Consider the following 18,389-nt stretch of genomic DNA (forward strand, 5'->3'; position numbering starts at 1 on the left):
TCAAATTGCAGAATATTTGCAATTTTTAAAGTACAAAATTATAGAAAAATATTACTTAATTTTAGGAAGGAAATAAAAGTTATATTTGATTAATCTTGAAAATCAAGCTATTTCACTGAAAAAAATTTTCAAATAAATTTCTTAAAATAGTAAATTTGATGAGAGAAGCAGACGTTTGAAAGAGTGAAAGGTGAATAAAAGAATAATCAACGACTTTTCTTTTAAAGAAAGTTGATTTGCATTGTTGTTTTTTTGTTTGTTTTTTTAGTGTTTTAAAGCACGGATTCTTCAATAAAGTTAAAAAATACAATTAGTAATATTTTTATTCTTAAAAGAAATAGCACATCATTATATATTGGAAGTTAAATAAAACAACTAGTTTGAATTCTATTTTTAAAAAATGAGAATAATCTCTCTAAGCCTGATCTAATACTTTAAACTTTTAGAGGGAGGAATATAGTTTCAATTGAAAAAAAATGACAAAGAATTATATTTTATGTTTTTTCGATCAATAAATGTACTGCTGAAAAATTTCGAAATCTGAATTTTAATATAGTCCGCTTATCCTATTAACCTTGAAACAGAATGAATTATCTTTGCTTTCTTAGTGAAAGTATACATTTTTTTATTGAATCTTCCAATAAAACACTTCAAAACATCAAGTAAATTATTTCAGGAAACTGTCATTGAGTGAAATCCATATGTCACTGTACATATAGTTTGATATAAATCAATTTTCAACACAACATATAAACATTCCTACATTGCACGATCCCATTTAGTTTTATTATATTCTTTTGTGATTTTTCTTTTTTCACACTTTAACTAACAACAAGCTATCGTATTATTTAAATTTTAATCATTTTTTTTCTTTTACATGAAAGACGATGTCAATATACATGATTTACATATACATATACATGATTTCTCTTACATGAAATTTTAGAAGAGATCACACATTCATTATATCTATTCATGCTGACAAAAAGAAAAATGTGTAGAAGCAAGTTAATTTTCCAAATCATTGCAGAAGGGAAGGGGAATAGAATACAGCTTTAGAAAAGATGAACCGATTTTCTTAAGAAAGACATGGTACTTGAATAGTATAGATAGAAAGAATTCTAAAATCAGAAATTCACATTAATTGAATTTCTGATTTTAACATGTGAATTCAACAAATGCTTCATCGAGTGTATTATAAAGATCATTTTGTACATAAAATGAATACGATTAATGAAGCACACCAAAAATTCCTGGCAAATGAAATGGCAGTTTAAAGTAGCTGGTTATAAATCATTTGATTGTCTCTTTTACTTTTTGTAAGTACATTGTAATTCTTTTCTGATTGTTTTTATAATGAATATTTCACTATATTATATGCATTCTCTAAGGCATTTTTAAAAAATAAAGATGGAAGTTCCCCATCATAAAAAAATTGTTTTTGGTAAAGTTCAAAACATTTTGAAGTATAAAAAGCAAGTGAAAAGTTTAATAGATCAAAAGAAATAAGTCATAAATAACAAGCATCAATACAGAGATAAGAAAATAACTAATTTTGCATATTTAATTGAAACACTATAATAAATGTAAGAGCAGATAATCCTTGTGATGATATATAACTTCCAAAATTAAACTTCAAAAGTTCTCAGATTAATGAGTTTCTCGAAATTTCCAAAGAATTAAGTGCAATCAATACACTTTTTCACTGTTGGAATAATATATTGAAAAAATACAAATTTATTTGTTTAAACTTATCATTGCTGAAAGTATGAAAATCAGTTCAATGACAAGTGAAGATTAATACAGGTATGAATAATAAGATAAAATGGAACTCCATTGATATCATTTTACATTAATATTTGGAAAGAATACATTGACTATTAAACATTCCTTGTCCTTTTTGACATAAGTCTTAGTTTATTTTGCAACAAATATCGATAATAAAATTCAATAAGAATAAAAACTTCAATTTAAGAACAAGACCAAGAATGAAAACTTAATATAATAGATGATACAGTAATCATTTGTGTAACATCAATTTCAAATAACTTTGAAATGTATACAACTCCAAGATATTAGTTTGATTTAAATTAATGATTTTATATCCAATATAAGCAAATATAACAAATTTTGAATTTTATCATATCTTATATAGTTATTTCATGAAAATCAACTTCAATATTAACATTTTTGGACATTAATAATAATAATAAATAGTATTGTAGGAATTTACACATTATTCATAGGAAATTATGTTTGCATTTTATCAATAATAATATTTCTATTTTCAATAGTTTTGACATTCGTATGCATAAATAACTTATAAATTAATATGCATTTCCTTTATTTATATAATGATTTCTATCTGAATATTAAACTGGAAAAATGAATGAATGAAACTAACTTAATTTTTATGATATGATTTAATCACAAAAAATATATTAAGAGACTTTCTTCAGTATTCTTGAATACTAAAAAAATTCTACATTTTGAATCACTTACAAAAAAAAAAAAAAAAAAAAATCCACTTTAAGGACACAATTTGAACCAGGAACTATGCACAAACAAAACAGTGAAAAATATATTTAAAAAAATACCACTCAAAAATAGACTGCGATAAAGAAGGATATTAGTCATAATTCATATATAAATATATATATACAAAGCTTTTCACTCCTCATAATTCTTCTAAAGGACACACATAAATATATTAGTATCTACAATGATCCTATCATGCAGTAAACTGGAATGTGCGATTTCTTGACAGTTTAGCTAAAATTATAATCTTCAGATCAAATATAGTTATTTGTTTTAAATAGGAATTCATATAAATGAAGAATAATTTGCATTCAACAGTAACAACAATTTATATAGCAGGTATTTGTGGGAAGACAGGACAAAAACACTTAGATTTTAGGTTATTAAATATTTTTTATTGAAATATTCCGGTTAAAACATGAAAATTTTATCACATAAAAAATAACCCCTCCCAGTTAAAATTTTGTAGCATGAAACAGAATTTTTATGAGAAATTTTCACTTGAAAAATGAAATAATTTATAGAAGAAAAAGGGCACTTGAATCTCATTGCAACCCTTAGATTTTATTGCCGAACAACAAAGATGGTTACATTCTGCAAACAGAACTTAGCAAAATTAGAAAAACATCATGTAAAGTCAAGGGCTGCATAAGATACAAATGTAGAATAAGAATATAAATTAACAAACACTTTAAAAAATACATTTTTAAAAATAAATTTAAAGAGAAACAAATATTTTGAAAATTTAACATTAGAATTTTAAGCATCATCAAAGCTCAAAAATATTTCTACAGAAATGACAGTTATATTACAAGAAAGAAGGTTTAATTCTTTGTTAGAAGTTTAAAATTATTTTAATTTTTCATCATTTTCTAATTTTTAAAATACATTCTGATAAGAGGCATGTTTATGATAGCTAGTAATAATAATAACAGTAAAATGAGATACTTGAGTATAAATGCATGTCATAATCAAACATTCGATAAACTAACATTATATTTTTTGTGATAAATTGCTAGTTGCAACAAATATGATATCTTTGGCATTTTTTGTTAATTAATCATTGCTCTGCAGTTAATACATAAATACCCAAAATGATATAATCCTGCTCCTAACAATATAAAAAGGACACTTTCTTACACATGCAAGTAAGTGAATCTTTACATTATGATTATGACAGAATGCTTCTCAAGACCCATTATATATAAAATGATTAGCTGCTTATTTTATCAAGATAAATAATGCTTTTTGAGTATTTCTTTAACAAAATTTTATCTTCTTTACGCTTAAGATCACATCTGCAATTAAATAATTCATATAGTTAAACAAGTTCAGATTAAACTTTCTAGAGGTCTAATTAACCAAATTTTAGGATCATTTTCCCAGCAAACTAACAAAACCACATATTGATTTTAGTTTACCCTTTATAAAGAAATTTTAAATGGTCAATTTTGACAAACTGAAACTAAAAAACACTTGATTGCAGATTACTTTCTTAAAAAATTGCAAAATGCAAAAATGGAATGCAAATAGCAAAAATGTTGCTTCATGCAAAAACAGATATTTAAAAGTAATATTTTAAAAAATAGTATAAAAAAAAAAGAGAGCCAAAACTTTAATACAATTTAAATGATATTTAATAATAGGATTACATGCTTTTCAAAACTATAAAGCCTCACATAGTATAAAGTTTACAAATGGTATTTAATTAAGAATATTACTAGAATAATGTTCGAAAATTAACTCAAACAATACTTGATTTTAATTTGAATAATATCAATTGTACAGCCTTTAAAATTAAATAAAAACACATAATTAAATAACTTTCAAAATATCTTAAAAAAGGGTTCGAGGCCTTCGATTGAATTATCCACTTAATAATCTTGTCTTATAAATAAATCAAATACTTAGCAAAAACACTGTAATGGTGTAGACCTGAAATATCATGTTAATCTTTATATTTCAAACAAAAGTTCTCTTTTCTAAGAATAAACTAATAAAATTTTATATGACTTTTCATACTAATGTATTTTCACATTCTTTTCAAGCAATTCTAAAAGCCAATCAGAAGAATTTATTAGATAATAATTTTCAACATACATTTTTCATATGTTTAGTTGCATTGATGAACCTATTAGGGAATTTAAATAAATTGTTAGTGAAAATAACTAATTATATAGACTTTAAATCTAAAGTTTTAAGATTTATGTAACTAACTGAATGTGTCCTTTAATTATATATTACTACAAATGCTAAAAAATCTAATAAATGCTTTGCTACATAGTTCTCAAATGATGAATTACCTTTAATACAGGAAAAAATTACTTTACAGTAGCTCAGTGAAAAGGAAAGTGCTAATACCCTGGTCACAAATCTTAGAGGATGACTTAGTGTATTTTAAATTACGTTTAAACCCAGAAATGATTAAAAATATTAAAGATAGCAACCTTTATTACTATACATAACATACTATTTATCTTGAAGTTCAAGAGGTGAAAATTTAATATTTTATACTGATTGCAGTTTATACTTCCAAAGCTAAAGATTGGAGGTGACAAAAAAATCATATTACACTACAGGTGGCTATTCCTCTGCTGCACAAATACCCTTTTATACATTTTTTTTTTTTAAATCTTTAGTAAAATACACAAAACTTTATACACATGCTGTTCCTGTATAAAATGAATATGTAAATATCTTCACAAGTCATGTTTTACAATAAATGCTCTGTCATATATTTCCCACTCTAGATATCTAAACAATATGTAAATTCTCTTTATTACAAATCAATTTGTGATAGATGTAATTTGAATAAGGTTTTTCTATTCCATCAATAAACAGATATTTCTAACAATAACAGATGATCCCTTTTTCATGTGCCTCACATGTAAGATGTTAGTCATTTCTATAAGAAAGTAAAAGTTTCTTTCTTTCTTTTTTTTGTAACAATTGCTTTATTGTATATTTTGAAGAATCAAGATTTTTTAAATATAATTTATAAATTAGATTTTATATAAGATTTTCAAGAAAAAATATAAAAGAAATATGAAATACAAACATGAGGTTTGTACAGGTAAATAAATGGATCATGAATATGTTTTTATGGGCAAATGCTATATGACCAACTTTATAAGCATAAGATTTTTTCTTTTGTATGAGAAAGCAAATGTTCACTTAAATTCTTTTGTCTATTGTATCTTTTACTGCATATTTCACAAACAAATGATTCTTCTTTCGTATGACTAGATAAATGATAATTTAAATGACTCTTTCGAGAAAATCCTACTAAACATGTTTCACAAACATAGGGTTTCTCCTTTGTATGAGTTTGTAAATGTACCTTTAAATGACCAATTTGGGTACACCCTTTGTTGCATATTTCACACACATAAGGTTTTTCCTTCGAATGAGTGCGCAAATGAATCTTTAAACCTTGCTTATGAATGAATGCTTTGCTACAAATTTCACATTTATGAGGCTTCTCTTTTGTATGAGTAAACATATGTCCTTTTAAGGTGCTCCTGTCAGAAAATGCTCTATTACATACTTCACAAACATGAGGTTTTTCTTTAGTATGAATACGCAAATGTCTCATTAATCTATATTTTCGATCAAACATTTGCTTACATACAACACAAACATGAGGTTTTGCATGAACAAACATATGTAGCTTTAATTTATATTTATCAGCAAATATATCTTTACATATTCTACAAATAAAACTTTTTTCTTCCTTCACTTTTATATGACTAATACTATGTTTTTTTAAATGCTCTTTCCGGTAAAATCCTCTGTTACATATTTCACATACATAAGGCTTCTCCTTGTTATGTGTAATTAAATGTCTCTTTAAATAAGCTTTACGGGAAAAAGTTTTGCAACATACTTTACAAGAATAAGGTTTCTCTTTCTCATGAGTAAATGAATGCATTTTTAAACGATATTTATAAGCAAATGATTTATTACATATTTTACAAAGATGAGGCTCCTCTTTCTTATTAATAGAAGTTGGGATCTCTTTTGTGTGAATAAAGCAATGCTTCTTTAAATAATGTATTGAAGAAAATTCTTTTTTACATGTTCCACAAACATAAGGTTTCTCGGTAGTATGAGTAACTAAATGCCTCTTTAAACCCTGTTTTTGAGTAAATGTTTTGTTGCAAATATCACAAATGTGATTTTTCACTTCACCATGAGGCAACAAACTACTATTGAAATCATTCTGGTTAGACAATATTTTGTTGTCGACATCAGTAGTATCAAGATTTTCTTGAGTACAAAGCGAATACTTTGTTTCCGACATAGCAAAAAACGAAACTTCTATATTTGAGTGTGGGAGTAAGTAAATGTTTGTTTCAATAATCTTTATAAGAAATTTTTTTGCCACACAAATGATGGATTATTTTCCTGTGAATAAAGAAATGTACCATTTCAAAATTCCTACATGTAAGAGCTTTAATGCATATGAAATATCTTTAAGATTCCAACTTTTTTTATCAGTAAATGAAAGATACATTAACAAAAAAAAAATGATAATTTCAGTTTTCAAAATACTAATTTTATGGCTTAATCTTTTTCAGAATCGATGGAGCTTTATAAGATGCAAGAACTTATTTTATGAAAGAATTTGCCTATCAGATTAGTCTTATATATACTCTATTTCTGAGACAGAATAAAATATTAAAAAGTGACTACCTTTTTAATGATATGCAAAAAAATTAGTGATTTATCTTTCATTCCGTTCGTTTTCCAACATATGCTCCAGAACGGATTCTTAGCTTGAGCCGAGTTAACAAATTCAAAACACGAATATCACAAGAAATTTAAAATCTGCCAGAAACATAAAAAAAAAAAGCTAAAATAGCCATCAATTTATGGCAGCCGTCAACTTAAAAAAAAAAAAAAAATCCAATCTAAAGACAGCGGAATACAACAAATTTAGCACGGAGTAAAACTCCTACGCATAATCAAACCACATGAATACGAGACTCGTTAACCGGAGGACGCTTGAACCCCCCATTTGAAGTTGAAAGGGGGGGAGCAGTGGGGGGGAGCAGTGGGGGGAAGCAGCACTGGAGGACGGATTTCATTCCGCTAGTGATGGAAATGGGGGAATCGATGTATGGTTGCTTTCGGAAAAGCTTTTTTCGCCAAAATTTGAAAATTTATTTACCCGCCAAGAATGAAGCGCATTTTTGGAATGTATAGGGTGGAGTGTGGATGAATGTCGGTTGGATCTATGATGAAGGCAGACCTTATTTATGCACGATCTTTTTTAATAAAAGAATAATTCCGTGTTATATTATATTTATTTTTGCTCATAATTAAGTTTTATGAATCTAATTTTTGACTAGAAATTAATGTTGACTGTGGCTGGGAACTTGGGAAAGCTGAATTTTCTACAGGCGCCTTCTATTTATAATTAATTAAATGGCAAGAAACTAATATGTTAACTCATAATTAAATTCTATCTTCTATTGGTTTGTTAAATGAAATTTAAAGATTTCACAAAGTAATGGAATGAACTTCATTTAAATTCTTAATGGAAACTAAAAATGAGGCTTTATTCGGAATACAAATTCGATGTAGTTTTCATTTTATTTCTTGCAATTTGGCTGTATTCATTGGAAAGTATTTTAGTTTTTTTATACTATTAATTTTAATGCCCATATTTTGTTTGTTTGTTATTGTACAAAGCTAAATGTTTTTTTTTTAAAATTAGCTAAAAAATTTTTTAAATGATGCTTTTAAAAAATTATATATATTTTTTTACCTAATTAAGTAATAAATTAGTGTTATAGAACATTTAAAACATTTTTTATAACTGCAGACATGCTTTGGTTTTGTTATTTGCTAGTATTTATAGTAGCAATAAAGCATTTACATTTTGTGGTCTAAAAATTGCAATAATAAAAATCTGTAATCTCTTTCTTGCAGTTTTGTCCATTCTTTTTTTTTTTTTTTTTTTTAATGTTGATAATGTGCATGATGAACTCTAAAATTTGTTTTCAAATTGAATAATTCATACTTGTAAAAATATGCATTGTAAAGATATATATATATTATTTTAGTTAAGTTTTTGATAAAATATGGCTTATTCTCCTTTAAGAAAGTATGATAACCAAAAATCCTCAAAGGAATCATCAAAATATTCAATATTTTCTATTTAATAAAAACTAATTTTTGTTTTGTTAAAATAAGATTTATATTGAATTAAAAATTATATGCATAAGCTGATTAATATTACATGATTTTAAAAAGTACCTTTTCAATACATATATTTCTTATTCTAATTTATTAATTTTTTTTCATAAATGCTTAATACATTTATTTATGCATACAGCAATTTAATTCTTCTTTTTATGCTAAAAATCAGAATTTTGATTGAAAGTAGCCAAACTAAATTTGAAAAGGTAATAGAATCAATTATTTCTAATTATACGATTGGTGTAATAATATTTTAAAAGAAAATTTGTATTAAAAATTCTAATATCGTGGATAAATTTGTTCTAAATGTTGAATTTTCTACTTTTATAATAATGCACAGAAGTTAAAACTTAAAGAAAATTTGGAATGTAATTTTTAATTTCAAAAAATAAAAATTATTTTTTAATTTAATATAAAAATATTAGTGTATTCTAAATTAGTCAATAGAATTTTCAATTAAATTGTAAAATATCATTTGTTAATTTTTGCATAATATTTAAGTCATATTTTATTCAACACTTATATTTTCTCAAGAAATTTTTCTTTTTCTTAGTTTTTTGAAGCTTAATTTCTTCTCATTTTGATTTTCAATAATAATTCATGAAATAAAAATGATTTGCTTCACAAGCATTCATTATTGTAATATACAAATGTATATTAGTTAACCAAACCATTAACAAAATAAACATTTACTCCATCTTAAAAAATGCTATACTAATATTGTTTTAACTGATTCAAATGAGTGGATAAATACCAAATGATGAATAGTTCTGAGATATTGTGTAAAAAAAATTATAAAGGATAAAAATCCTTAAAACCTATAAAACTTATATAGTTTATATACCTACTTTATCTTTTAGAATTAAGGTTTTGACTAAATTATTAAAAAAGACAATTTCTATGAGGATGTAGAAAGAAAAAAAATGTTTTAGGAAAATAAAATGGGAAAATAATTTTTTTTTGTTTTAAAGTAATGAATAATTACAATGGAATAATGAATTTTAACACTGTTTATGTTAAATTGAAAAAAAATATTTACAATTTAGAATCAATAATAAAAATAATCATAATCTCTGAATCAAATTATCTGCAAATTCATTTGTTCAATAGGAATTTAATAACTTGGAGAATATGACTTTAGTCACTTGGAGACTTTAAATCAACTTCCATTGTCCCCATTACTAAAACGTAAAGAAAGGCTAATTTCCAAAAATAATTTAGTATTGATTCAATTCACCTTCAGTAAAAATTTTAAACTACTAACGCAAGTAGGTTAAAACTGTCTGAGTGGTTTAACTTACACATATCAATTGGATCAATAAAAGAAAATAGATGGCAATCAACTGAAGACAGATTTTATTCATTACAGAAAAAAGGATGGACAGAGAATGAATAATATCAGAAGGATCACAAAATATGTTCTGATCATTGTTTTGATGAAGGAGTAAATTAGTGAGTATTTTAAAATCAAAAATTTACTCCAGTAATTTAGTCAGTATTTTAAAAATCAAAGTAGTTTTGTACATTTTAAATGCAACTGAAAGAACTTCCTGGGCCATTGTATTCACAAAAGAAGAAAAAAGAAATCTTTTAGCATATGAAAGAGCAGTTGAACTTGGATATGTATCATATAATTGGGGACTTCTAAAGAGAACTTGACAGGAAGAAAAAAATAAACTTGATGAACAAAGAGAAAGCACAATCATTTACAATTGGAATATATGATATAATATATTCTCAAGATATTGTATCAAAGCTGATAATCTATGCAACTCCTCTCAAAATTCAAATTCTACCTCTAAAACATGATTCTTATTAATGCTTAAACCACAGCCTGAAAATTGAAAGGAAAAAAAGTGTAAACAGTATCTTTCACTTTTGTTTCCAATATCATTTAAAAAAAAAAAAATCTTTCTTTTTTATTTAGTTAAAATTACTTTTTAAAAAATCGTCTACCTCATTATTATTCATTGTAACTAAAAAGAATTTAAATTAAGTATGTTAAATGTATGATGTGTTATTCTTTGTTTTTTTATTAATTTTTTAAAAATTTTATGAAATAAAAAAAATGATATGCTTCCCTCTCTTTTATCTTTAACTTTTTCTGCCTCGTTATAACATTAGCATATAAGATCATACAGTTTTTTTATATGAATACAATTAATTGAAAAATAAATAACCATTGTGGATATTTATCCTTAAAATTAGATACCTGAATGCCATCACTAATCAACTCGCACTAAAAGAAAATTTTACTTTTGAAGAAAAATAATTATTTTGCGAATAAAAGAAACCTTGGTTAATGCTTCAGAAGAAAATTTCATAATTTCCACATGTATTTTTTGAAGTTTTAAATACTAAATCTGAATGATAAAATGGTATTTTAACAAAATTTCGAATATGGCTGTGTTAATTTACCTAAACATTTTTATTGAACAAATAAAATATCTTGAAGGGTACGAGAAATTGTGTTGTTTCAAGATGTCATAAGGAATTGTTTACCTCGTTTGTAGATTTTTCAGCTACTACTGCAAACATAATATTCCATTTTTTTTCAAAGATTACTGTTATCAAATAATATTATTGCTGTCATACTTTTTTTTTTTTTTTTTGTAATCACTATATTGCATACAAACAAACGCGTAATGTTGAGTGACAGAAAAAACAAGTTTAAATTAATGACAAAAGAATAAATTCATCTTTACTTGATTAGTTAAATTTTGATAGTCTTGGGAATGAAATGAATTTTATTACAATAATAAAAATTATTGTAGAAATACATTCTAAAATATTTTTTTAGTTTATTTATATTAAAAAGACAATTGTATGATAATGAAATTGATATCAATAAAAGGATTTTGATATTAAGTTTGGAAAATGGTGTTAGTATCATTTTTGTACAATAATATATTTGGGAATTATAAGAGGAAAACATCAACATTTTGTTTAGTTAAAATTATAATAGGAAATTTTGATGCATTGCATCAAAGCACACGCTTTCATCTTTTAAAGCATGTTTGATAGATTTTCAGTTCCTGGAGTCGGCAGTCTGTCTTATAATTCATGTTAAAGTATAGATAAATATATGAACAACGATATATTTCTTTAGTAAGATTGAAATTACAATTGCATATCTGTATATTGACCTAATGTTATTCTTTGATTTGATATCCACCGGAATGCAGCATCTTGTAAAATTTTTATTCATCTACTATTCTATTTAAAAGTGAAGGGTTTTTTTTTTATCAATTAATTTTAATAAACATTATTTTGATATTTTTCTCTTTTTTCTTTCGCATTTTAATCATCAAAATAAAATTGCTTAAATGTAGTTTCTCAAAGAAAGCTTATTTGCAGAAAAGTATTTCTTAGATAGCGCAGTAACCGATGCTTTTATGAGCATAAAGAAAGAAAAATAGATACTTATGACAGTTCTGTAATTGATTTTTCCACTTCCATCTACTTATCTATCTCTGCTGCTTTTGAAAAGCTACCCCAATTTGCTTACGGCAACAAAACCACCGGGTGGTGGTAAGCAGATGCGATCTTATCTAGTATCATATGTGCTAAAATTGTAGGATTAACGGAATTTAATTCGCTTTTAGAGAAAACTTGGTAAACAGTTAGAAAAGCTGTAGGGAATGCATATTTCTCATTCTTATAATGTGAGTGATTGATGGATAATGATTCTTTTTTTATGGGGTAATCAACATTTTTCCCACGCGAAACTTGATAATTACACTTTAACCCACGCCTGGAGATGGGAAAATTCAGTGAACTCATGATCTAATTTCCTTCAAACAAATGCCTTCATTTTATAAAGGCAAATCAATAAATTTTTATTGAATAAAAAAAAAAGACAAATTAAGGAATAATTAAACAGATAGTTATATGTTTACACAAATGATATAACAAAGTATTTGACATTCGCTTTGGTCTGTGAATATCCATTTTGAACGGATGATTTTTAAGTAAAGTTGATTAAACTGAATCTATTTTTCCCTTGTAGCATATAAATATTACAAACACTTGATAAAGAATATTGGAATTATTATTACGATTTATTTCTTATTTAATACTTTTTTATCGATGTATTTTAGTCAGTTTTTGAGTTCGCTGTTTTGAGTTGCATTTTAATATAGTTAATGTTTTGATAGCAATAATGGACAAAACCATTTATTATACAACCATGTCGAATGAGTTTTATTTCAATATATAGTATGTATAAATATATATATATATAGAGAGAGAGAGAGAGAGATTAATTAAAATTATAGTTGTAAATTTTGATAAATTGCCTAAAAGTACACATTTTTATCCTCTAAATCACGTTTGCTAAATGTTAATCTTTGGGGCGGCAGTCTGTCTTGTAACTCATGTTAACACGTAGATAAACACATTAATAATTATATTATTCTTCAGTAAGACTGAAATTACGAACGGGTATCAGCATCTTACTCTAACGTTATTCTGTTGATTTAATATTCATTAAAAAGGACCGAGAAGAGCTATTTGGAAGGCAGCATATAGCAAAATTTTTATTATTTTTATTAATCTGCTTAATGATCAAGATTTTTAACCAAAAAATTTTAATAACATGAGTTTTATATTTTCCTCTTTCTTGTTTGGTATTGTATTCATCAAAGAAAGAAATCGCTTAAAAGTAGCTTCTCAAATAAAGGCAATCGTTTGCAAAAATAAATTCAAGTTAAAATATCGATTTTTATTTATTCTTTTATTATTTTTTTTTATTGGGCTCAATTTTTCATTCGGTTGATATGTCTAATTTTTCTGAAAAGGATGTGGCATTATTTACAAAAATTTTAACATGATTAAATTTATAGATTGGATGTTGTCTCTGAATTAAGTTAGAACATTTATAAGGCAAAAACATATTCGAGATTTCTGAAGGCTAGACCGTTCGACCGAAAGTTGGTTCGTAATTTGAATAATAAATGTTCACTAAGAAAAGTTTTTAAAATTGCAAATAGGTTTTTTTCTTTAAAAATTTATTGACGTTTTAACCCTTCGTCTCAATAACTTCGGAGCGTATTGTTGCATAGAAGTCATTCTTATGCCATTTTAAAATTCAAAATATTAATTATTCAGTGATATCAATTTTATTTCTGTGTAATTTCTTTTCATATTTTAATTAAATATTTGAAAATATTTTAAAGAATATTTTATAATAATACTTTCTAGTACCTTTGTTACAGGGTTGGTCTTAGAAAACGCGAGGCCTAATCTGAAACTATTTTCTATAATACTTATTTCTAGACAATTTTTACCAGTTATATAAAATAACTTTTGTAAAAAAAACATTTTTTAAAAGATATTCTAATTAGTGAATTAAAAGCAGATTTTTAAAAAAAATTAATTGATTTTTTTTTAATTTTTAAATTATTGTTACTATTCCCCTTTGGCAACTAGCTGGTTTGCCTAGAATTAACATTTGCTTTTCAATTAAATATTTTATGTAACTTGCTCTCTTAATAGATTCTCAAGCAAAATGTTTTTAAGCTTCAAATTTTTATAAACATATCACCGATACTATTATAGAAGCCTTTCCTTATTCTGTTCGTTCTTCGATGCCTTTCTCTAATTTTCTATGAGCTCCCGTAAAATGTAAACTTGAAATTGAAGCCGGAATTGATAAAACTTCAATAAATACATTTTTTAAAAACCAAACAAGTCTTTAAAAAATATATGAGTTTAGAATTAATATCTAATTTGTATTACAGAATATTTACATATTTTATGAATTAAATAAAAACATAATTCAATAATATTTTCTTTGGTCTCGTCATAAAATTTTATTTTTAATTTTGCTTTCTAAAAGATTTAAATGACGTAATATTTTATTTTATTTCAATTAAAAAAGTACTTCTGTAAACGATTATGAAGTCTAAATTTTATACGATCCTTCAGACCTAGGAATCCTATTCGGTAAAATAATCTTGACCATCTAACGTTTCCATCTTTGCGGCAAATCTGACCGAGTTATAAAGCCTTGAATATCCTTATTTTAGGACAATCAAAAATGTAATTATTTTAGATTGATCAATCTTGGGGAAACTCAGGGCACTGATTTTGTATCTTCGAGGCAGTCAATGGAGTTCCGCGTTTTTATAAAACAGTGACATTCAAATTGTCATAATTCACTCAGTTTTGGTCACAAAAGGGCGAACTTTTTTTTTTTATATAATATAACAAAATATACATAGAAAAATTATTAAAAGCATGCCTCATATTTAAGTCAACTTAACATGGGAAAATAAACCAAACCTTCATATCTTGGTCATATCAGTGGGAAAAGGCTAAGATGAGGTATTAGGAGCAACAATGTAAATGGTTTCAGTTTCTCTTCAGTAATAAAATACAATGCTGTAAAATAAACTTAAAAACTTTTTTAAAAAAATAAAAAATAAATTATATGGCAAAAATTTTTTCATCATTAAAAAGATAATGTTTTGAATTTTAAGATGCTTGCCATTGTAGGATGTCTCCTTTCCGAAAACTAAGAGAACTGCTCCACTTCGGTCTCCTTCATGGTTTTTTTCTATCATTTTTCCTGATAGGTTTTCGAATATCCTTCTATTGATAGCGTTTGAAAAAGTCATAACAATAGTTTTTGATGCAAATTTAATTGAATTTTTTATTTCTTAAGATTTGAAGTCTGATTGGAAGAATTTACTTGATAAAATCAAATATCATAAATCCCATTATGGGTTTGAAGGGGTTTATACATTCCAGCTTATTTTCATCAAATAATCTACAAGCAAGTTCATTACATTTTCAGAGAATAAATGTAGATTATTCAAAGAATAGTAGTTGATTAGAAAAGATATGTAGAAATTTATAGAACAATTAAAGGTCCATGCTACACATTCAACATTAATATAACAATATAGGCGCATACCCGGCAGCTGAACATAAATGCTAAATAGAGAATCAGTCAATAAATATTAATTTTGGATTTTAAGAGGAGTCGGTGCATAACTAAGCAGGTATTCCATGTATGACATGGCTAGAGCCCAAGAAGAAACATGAGCTCTAATGTTAGCTAACTATTTAATAAATAAACACCGCGTTCCCCAATGATATAAGTAGACTGTTTTGTTTCACATTGAAAACACATTTACATTATAATGATGATTATTGTTAGATGTATACTTTGGAAACGAAATCGAAATAATTAGGGATGTACCAGCTGCTTTCGGTGACCAGCTGGTCTGTCCATCATACATTTAGTATTATTTTAATTATGTCAATTAAAGTATTTGCAATAAATTTAATTTTTGTTAAATTAATGCATGAATTGCAAAAAAAAAAAAAAAAAAATAATAACAAGTTACATATAGTTGTAAATTATTATAAAAAATACTGTTTATAAGAATTTTTTTTAATACTTAATTTTAGTTTAATTCTTCTTTAATTCTTAGTTTTTTATGAAAATTACTGTTTAAGCAAACTATAATATATAAATAATTAACATAACCTTCGAAAAGAATTATCTTGCAGTTGATAGAGGACTTATTTAATGATTGAGCTAAGAAGTAAATATATTAAAACTAATAGAAAGTTAATTTTTAAAATTGCTTTTTATTGAATGATAAAAAAAAGCCATAAAAAGCTGGTCAAATAAAAAAATCAACTGTATTTTATTAGGAAAAAAAAAAAAAAGATGATGCTCCAGTTATACCTAATTTTTAATTTTATGTTAACCTAAAATAAATGAAATAAAATAAATAAAAAATAAATAAGAGAAATGAAAATAATAAAGTAGATTTGAATCTTCATCCAAAATATTATAGAAAGCCAAGATTATAGATTTTAATTGTTTAGTTTTATATTATCTTTAAAAAAATTAAAATGACAATAATATGTGCATAAAATTGTATTGAATATCACTGCAATGTGCTCATATAGAAGTATAGTTAAACCAATGAAAAAATTTTTTGAAAAATATGTTTTAAAGTATTTTGAAAAATACTAAGATCAAAGAAATAAAATATTAAATGGAGTTAAAAAAAAAAAAGATAACTGAAAAATTAATTTTTAAAAAAAATTTAAGATGTTTTTGGTCAGCGATATATTTTGAAGTTATAAAGAAAATGTTGGAATTTTGTTAATTTTTTATTAAAATTTTAATTTAATTTTTGAAACAAGATTTCTTAATATTGCTATCTAAGAAATAGCTAATTGCCAGCCAAATTTGGAAGCTCTAAGTCCAACAACCTGCCTCGAAAGATGCAATTTATTGATAGCATGCCAGCCTATAAATTTTATTATATTAAAAGTATGAATAATTTTACCTCATATTTTTTAATAAAGAAAAATCGTTCAGCTTTGATTGAAAAATGAAAATGATTTGTCTTTCATTTACAATATTGCTGTAAATCAAAATTTAAAAATTTGTTAAAATAAAGAATATTATAAGATTTTATAATTAAAAAGATATCTCTAAATATACTTTTATTTTAAAGATGAATTAAAATCTTTTTTTTTAATTTGGAAACATTTTCGAAAGTTATTGCAGAAAAACTTCAAACTTTTTTGCTGTTTTTAAATAATAAAAATTAAAAAATTACTTTACCAAACATTACACTTTCCTACCCTCCAAAACATATTTATTCTTCTCTGCATACACACGCGCACGTTCTCTTTTATTAGAAAAAAAATTTGCATTTAGTAAAAAATTTATATATATATTATATGGAGAGTCCTTGCAGTCAAATATTATTTCGAATCGCAATAACATAAAAGCATTTATTTATTCAAATTTCGCATGAAACTATTTCTATTATTTTCGCCTGTTGGAGATGTTTTCTTTCAAATGAAAAATAATTATACAATAATAAAATAAATAAAAAATAATAAATAAATACATTTATATTTTCAATAAGTTATTTAATAAATAATAATTTTTAACAAATGACAAAAAAATTCTTAATAAATAAATACATTTTAATAATAATAAAGAATTTATTTACATCAAAATCAATTTAAAATAAAAAAATTATCAGATGAATTTCTGAAAGAGTGTAAAAGAAACGAGTAAAGTTTCAGAAAGAGTAAAAGAAACGAAACAGTTTGACGATTCCAAGTTTTGGCGGAATAAAATAAAAAACAAAATCGCATAATAAGAAAAGAAAAAGATTGGCATAATTCGCCACAAATGCGCTTATTTGCCAAATCTTATAACCCCTATTATAGCTAATCCTGCAATTGGGATAGTTCTTGTTAGCGCCTATAGATGGCTGTAGACTGCTGGCGCCGTCTACAGGCACTAATTGGAACCTAGCTTGATCCTCCAATACGTCCTCCGGTTAACTCTACCCCATGAATACGGTTATCGATCTAGCAGCTTGAGAAAACGAGCTCTACTGTTTCAACAAAAAATAAAACTCTAGAAATGTGATTCTCATAAATTTTTAGTCAAAAATCATAGATATGTAATAAAAATAAGTGAATAATTATAATTACTTCAAAATAAAAGCAACAATTTAAATTCTGTAGTAATAATTCATTTTTAAGAGGACCCAAAAGGAGTCATATTTTGGATTAACATCCAAAGCAGCAGAATAAAAGTACTAAGTACATTTTCAAAATATCCTCAAGTTACAAAAATTGAAGTAAAGGAT

The 18,389-nt window shown here is 25.1% G+C and overlaps 1 protein-coding gene across 1 annotated transcript in view; it reads right to left on the minus strand.

Moving 5' to 3' along the window:
• LOC129959971 (tRNA-dihydrouridine(20a/20b) synthase [NAD(P)+]-like) overlaps positions 1 to 7,510 on the minus strand; it is a 51,511-nt gene extending 44,001 nt beyond the window's left edge. The window contains exon 1 of the mRNA XM_056072915.1: positions 7,234 to 7,510. The gene's annotated coding sequence lies outside the window, so the exon portion shown is untranslated. The remainder of the gene's footprint in view (positions 1 to 7,233) is intronic.
• Between the last annotated feature and the right edge of the window lie 10,879 nt (positions 7,511 to 18,389).

The sequence above is a fragment of the Argiope bruennichi genome, chromosome X2 (assembly GCF_947563725.1).
Source record: "Argiope bruennichi chromosome X2, qqArgBrue1.1, whole genome shotgun sequence".
Taxonomy (NCBI): Eukaryota; Metazoa; Arthropoda; class Arachnida; order Araneae; family Araneidae; genus Argiope; species Argiope bruennichi.